The following is a 6,097-nucleotide window of genomic DNA, read 5'->3' on the forward strand; positions in this document are numbered from 1 at the left end:
AATTGCAATTAATGCAATTAATGTGTGGGTTTTTGAAAGTGGCCGGTCACTTGGTTTTTGGGTGTGAATTCATTTTTCCCATTCAAGTGTGCATCTTCCTCCTTCTTCCTCTCAAGCTCTCCCTCTCCCTCTCCTCCTTACTTGGCCGAACCTTACAAAGGTGCTAGCACACCTTTGTGTGAGGTTTTTTTCTCCATCTAAGTTGTCCGTGTGGATACTTCTAGAGGACCGACGCTTGACGGTCTTGAGATCCGGCAAAACCTTGGAAGAGCGGGATTCGCGTAGGGCGCGCATCAAGGGTAGACACTTTTCTCGTAGATCTAAGTAGTAGATCGTTTTTGAACTCGTACAAGAAATAGTTTTTTCGAATTTTGTATACGAATCTTTGCACGGATCTACGGCTTTTGGGTCTTTCGGGGTTTCCGCGACGCGAAAAAGCGGTTTTCGCGGCCCGAAGAACCCAACACGTACCATATCTAATAGGGTACGATTCCTCCTTTCGGATACACCATTCCACTGTGGTGTTCCAGGAGGAGTGAGTTGGGATAGAATCCCACACTCAGCTAGGTAGTCACAAAACTCATGGCTAAGGTATTCTCCACCTCGATCAGATCGAAGTATCTTAATACTCTTGCCAAGCTGGTTCTGTACTTCATTCTTGAATTCTTTGAACTTTTCAAAGGATTCAGACTTATGTGTCATCAAGTACACATAACCATATCTACTGAAGTCATCAGTAAATGTGATGAAGTATCTATAACCGCCTCTAGCAGCAACATTGAAAGGGCCACATACATCACTATGTATGAGTCCTAACAAATCAGTTGCTCTCTCGCTATGCCCACTAAAGGGGGTCTTGGTCATCTTGCCTCGTAGGCATGACTCGCATATCTCATATGATTCTAAATCAAATGAGTCCAGCAAACCATCCTTATGGAGCTGGGATAAGCGCTTGTCATTTATATGACCTGAGCGACCAGAGGTATGTTTGGTTCATGTCATTTGACTTGAACCTCTTGGTACTAATGTTATAGATAGGGCTCTCAAGGTCTAGAATATAGAGTCCATTTATTAGTGGTGCACTACAATAGAACATATCTTTCAAATAAACAGAACAACATTTGTCTTTTATTATAAAAGAGTATCCTTTCTTGTCTAAACAAGAAACTGAAACTATGTTCTTAGTAAGAGCAGGCACATAACAACAATCATCTAAATCTAGTACAAGCCCAAAGGGCAGAGATAGCTGATAAGTTCCTACAGCAACAGCAGCAACCCGTGCTCCATTGCCTACTCGTAGGTCCACCTCGCCCTTTGCCAATGCTCTGCTATTTCTCAGCGCCTGCACATCAGTACAAATGTGAGAAGCACATCCAGTATCTAATACCCATGATGTAGAAATAGATAGATTGACTTCTATAACATATATACCTGAAGTGGAAGTCTCACTTCGCTTCTTCTTAAGATCCTCCAAGTATACCTTGCAGTTCCTCTTCCAGTGCCCGGTCTGACCGCAGTGGAAGCAGGTAGCATCCTTGGCTTCAGTGCCTTGCCTTTGCCCTTGGTTTGGGACTTTCCCTTACCTTTGGGCTTGCCCTTGCCCTTGTGCTTCTGAACCATCAGAATGGGCTTAACCTTCTTAAGGTTAATCTCAGCAGTTCGTAACATACTAAGTAGCTCGGGCAGTGGCTTGTCAATCTCATTCATGTTATAGTTGAGAACGAATTGACTATAGCTATCCGGCAAGGATTGCAAGATCAAGTCAGTGGCCAGCTCTTGGCCAAGTGGGAACCCCAGTCTTTGTAGGTTCTCTATGTACCCAATCATCTTGAGTACATAAGGACCTACAGGAGCCCCGTCTGACATCTTGCACTGAAACAGTGCCTTCGAGATCTGAAATCTCTCATGCCTCGCTTGTCCCTGATATAGTTGGCGAAGATGCTCAACCATATCGAAAGCGCCCATCAACTCATGTTGCTTCTGAAGCTCTGAGTTCATGGTCGCGAGCATTAGACAGGACACATCTAATGCGTTGTCTTGATGCTTCTTATAAGCATCTTTGTCTGCTCGCGGGGCATTGGCAGGAGGAGCCTCCGGAATGGGCTGCTCTAGAACGTACAGTTTACGTTCCTGGGTGAGAACTATTCTCAAATTCCTGTACCAGTCCAGGAAATTCGCTCCGTTGAGCTTGTCCTTCTCAAGGACAGATCGTAGGGAGAAGGAATTCGTGTTTGACGTCATGGTTATCTACAACAGAAAATTTACAGAAATAAATATCATATTCTTTTAAAAATCATTTAATTAGGCCTTTAATTAAAAGATGCTCCTACTGAATACTATAATTCATGTGGGACAAGATCCACATCATACTAACCCTTGAGTTAGCTTTGGCTAATACGCCCAAGGCTTAGTATGATCGGTAGGTAACGATTACCAATTACATCTCTATGCAACTCTTGTTTATAGAATCAATATCTGCATTTATATTAAAACTCGAGTTAGCTTTGGCTAATACGCCCGAGAATTAATATAGATGTGATTTTGACCTATCTTTTCCAACTGTTGGAATAATACCTATAGTTGACTCGATCCAACCGAGTAACTAGGAATACTCAATCTAATTGAGTTTGTATTCACCCATGCATTGATAGGCGGGACCAAGATTGTCCCTCCGTACCCTACCAAGATAATATGTATTGTTTTGCTTTGGCAGATTCAACAATACATGTGATCGAGGTAGTGATAGGTATCACGGCACGGTTAGGCATTTAGAGTTGGTTCGATCGAGATCTAATCTAATCGAAAAAGGATGCATCTTGTGCATGACTTAGATCTAATCTAATCGCAAGGGTGCATCATGTGCACGACTTAGATCTAATCTAATCGTTAAGACACTAATTAATTAATTAATTATTAAACATGCATCAGATACATAACAATTAATTAATTAATCTATTTGTGATTTAGTCATGGCCCTACTACGATCTTCTCAAGCCAATGAGAAGATCGATTGGTCAACCTAGGGTCAACAGCTTCTCCAAGCTCCTCCCTTTGACCACCTTGTGTTGCTCGTGCCCGCCTCGGAACTCCGTCTCGTGTGGACCCTCCACCGCTCCAATTTGTACATTACAATTTGAAACTCGAGTTACATTCGAGTCTAAATCTAATTTACAACCAGAATAAGAGAAAGGCACGACGCGCAGGCCGTGGGAAAAAATAAAAATACAGCACACACAATCATATGACGGCACGCAGGCCGTATTATGAATTACAACACAAATCCAATCTTATTGGGTATTTTGGGCCATGACTATCACAAATTAATATATAATTCAAAATTATATATTTTTATAATTTTTCTGTAATTTTAAAAATAATTTTTACAATTTTTATAAGTAAAATTTTTCGGCAGTCCCGTTTAGCGGTTTCGGGCGCAATCGCGGAACGGATCCCCTTGCGGGGCCCAGGGGCAGCGCCCCTACCCGCGATCTAACCATCACGAGGGTTCCTTTGCGATCCAACAGCGCCTAAACCCGCTGTCCCAAAACGATTTGGGTCGAGACATTGCCGTTTCGGAAAAATCTTCCCGGCGGGTTCGTTTTTAGCGATTTCGGGTGCAATCGCGGAGCAAATTCCCTTGCGGGGTTAGGGGCAATGCCCCTACCCACGATCTAACCATCGTGAGTTGCTCCTTTGCGATCTAATGGCACCCGACCCCGCTGTCCCAAACGGATTTGGGGCAAAACGAAGCCGTTTAAAAGAAAACTTTCCGGTAGCCGAAGCCTACAAGTGCCGAGACACTTGTGCTTCGCTTCTATTTCAAAAATACTAAAACTCTAAAACTCATTTTACAGTATTCACAGAATTACCACTTTAAATTTGTTGGGTTCGTCGGGCCGCGAAAACCGCTTTTTCGCGTCGCGGAAACCCCGAGTCACCCAAAGCCATGGATCTCATGCAAAGATTCGTAAACAAAACTTTTCGAAAAACCTTTTTCTTGTACGAGTTTGTAAAAACTTTAGATCTACACTAAAGTTAAGATCATTACCCTTGTAGCGAAGCCCTTCGCATTCCCGCTCGTCCAAGGTGCCGGATCTCTAGACCGTCAAGTGTACGGTCCTCTAGAAGTATCCACACGAAAAATCCTTGATGGAGAAGACCAAACAAAGGTGTGCTAGCACCTTGTCTTGTTCGGCCAAGAGAGGAGGAGAGGGAGAAGAGAGAGCTCTAGAGGAAGAAGATGACTTAATCACACTTGAATGAAAAATGAATTTTTCATTCCCCACTCAAGTGGCCGGCCACATCTTGGAGGTGTAACTCCCCACATTAATTCCAATTAATGTGGAGACCATTAAGAGTTGTAACCCCCATGAGGTGGCACTCTAGGATGATGTGGATCAACACTATTGGTCCACATCTTGCCACCTCACTAAATGACATGGCAACAAGTGTAACCTCCTCATTTAATGTGGGCCGGCCACATTAAATGCTATGGAGGCTTGTAACCTCCATGAGGTGGCACACATTGATGATGTGGAGCAATCCTATTGGTCCACATCTTGCCAACTCACTAGTGATGTGGCAAAAAGTCAAGTCAAACATGACTTTTTCTCTTCCTCTCAAATCAAGTCAAACTTGATCAAATCTCTCTCATGGTTGATCTAATCCAACCATATGATTCAAGCCAACTTAATATAATGAATCTAATTAATTAAATTAAGTTGATTTAATGAGTCATAATCTAAATTAGACTCATTAAATACATGAATCAACTTGAGTCCAACTCAATTAGCCCAATTTGGATTACTCTTAATCCAATATGATTCATCAAATGAATCTAATCCTCTTGGTTCATCATATGAACCAAATCTCCATCTAATTGTCCTTAGTGTGTGACCCTATAGGTTCTTGTAACGTTGGCAATGCCCTAAACCCATTTAGGAGCATAAGTAATGAGCGGTATCTAGCAACACATCATTACTACCCAAGTTACAAGAATGTCGAGATCCGACATCACCTTGTGACTATCAATTGTGACTCCTCACAAAATATATGACATTGTCCGTCTATCCTAGACATCTAGATTGATCAATGTGAGGCATAGACCGTGTCATCCTCTAATCAATCTAAATCTTGAACTACAAGTAGACTCACTCGATCAAATGAGCTCAACATCTAATGTTGACTCATTTGGGCATGGCCATGCACTTAGTGGTCTCACTCTATCAAGAATAGCGATGTCGCTCCCGTCATATGGGAGGGATAGATCCCATCTACATCACTCACATCCCTCTGCATAATTCGTTACATACCCAGTAATCGCCTTTATAGTCCACCCAGTTACGGGTGACGTTTGACGAAACCAAAGTACATAACTCCTTATGTAGGGATCCATGGTGACTTCAGGTCCAAGGACTAATTGTCATACTAATAGCCACATGAGAAAGTATATGACACTCATATAACGATCCATGATACTTTCACATGGCGGGTCATTCAGTATACATTCTCCAATGTATACCCATGTGTCAGCTTGATATCTCTATATCCATGACTTGTGAGATCAAGTCATCGAACTGACCTACATGCTAGTCTTATTGCATTAACATTGTCCCTGAATGTTAATACTTGACTAGGAATGATTTAGAGTAGTGTTCCCTATATCATCTCACTATCGATTCAACTAATCGATTGATATAGGTATGAACCTTCTACTCAAGGACGCTATTATACTTAGTCTATTTGGCACTAATACAAATAAGTATAATAACCAAACAAATGCCTTTATTAATATACAAGAATATGATATACATGAGTCCATACAATCATCAAAAATGATTGGCTCTAGGGCTCTAACTAACCCGCAAGGGAATTCGTTCCGCGATTGCGCCCGAAATCGCTAATCGGGACCGCCGGGAAAAATTTACTCATAAAATATGTAAAATTATGAAAAAAATTACAGAAAATTATGAAAAATATATAATTTTGAATTATATATTAATTTTGTGATAGTCATGGCCCAAAGACCCAATTTGATTGGATAATCTGTGTTGTAATTCATAATACGGCCTGCACGCCGTGATGTGATGTGCGTGTT

Source organism: Zingiber officinale, chromosome 2B (assembly GCF_018446385.1).
Source record: "Zingiber officinale cultivar Zhangliang chromosome 2B, Zo_v1.1, whole genome shotgun sequence".
In the NCBI taxonomy this organism is placed as follows: Eukaryota; Viridiplantae; Streptophyta; class Magnoliopsida; order Zingiberales; family Zingiberaceae; genus Zingiber; species Zingiber officinale.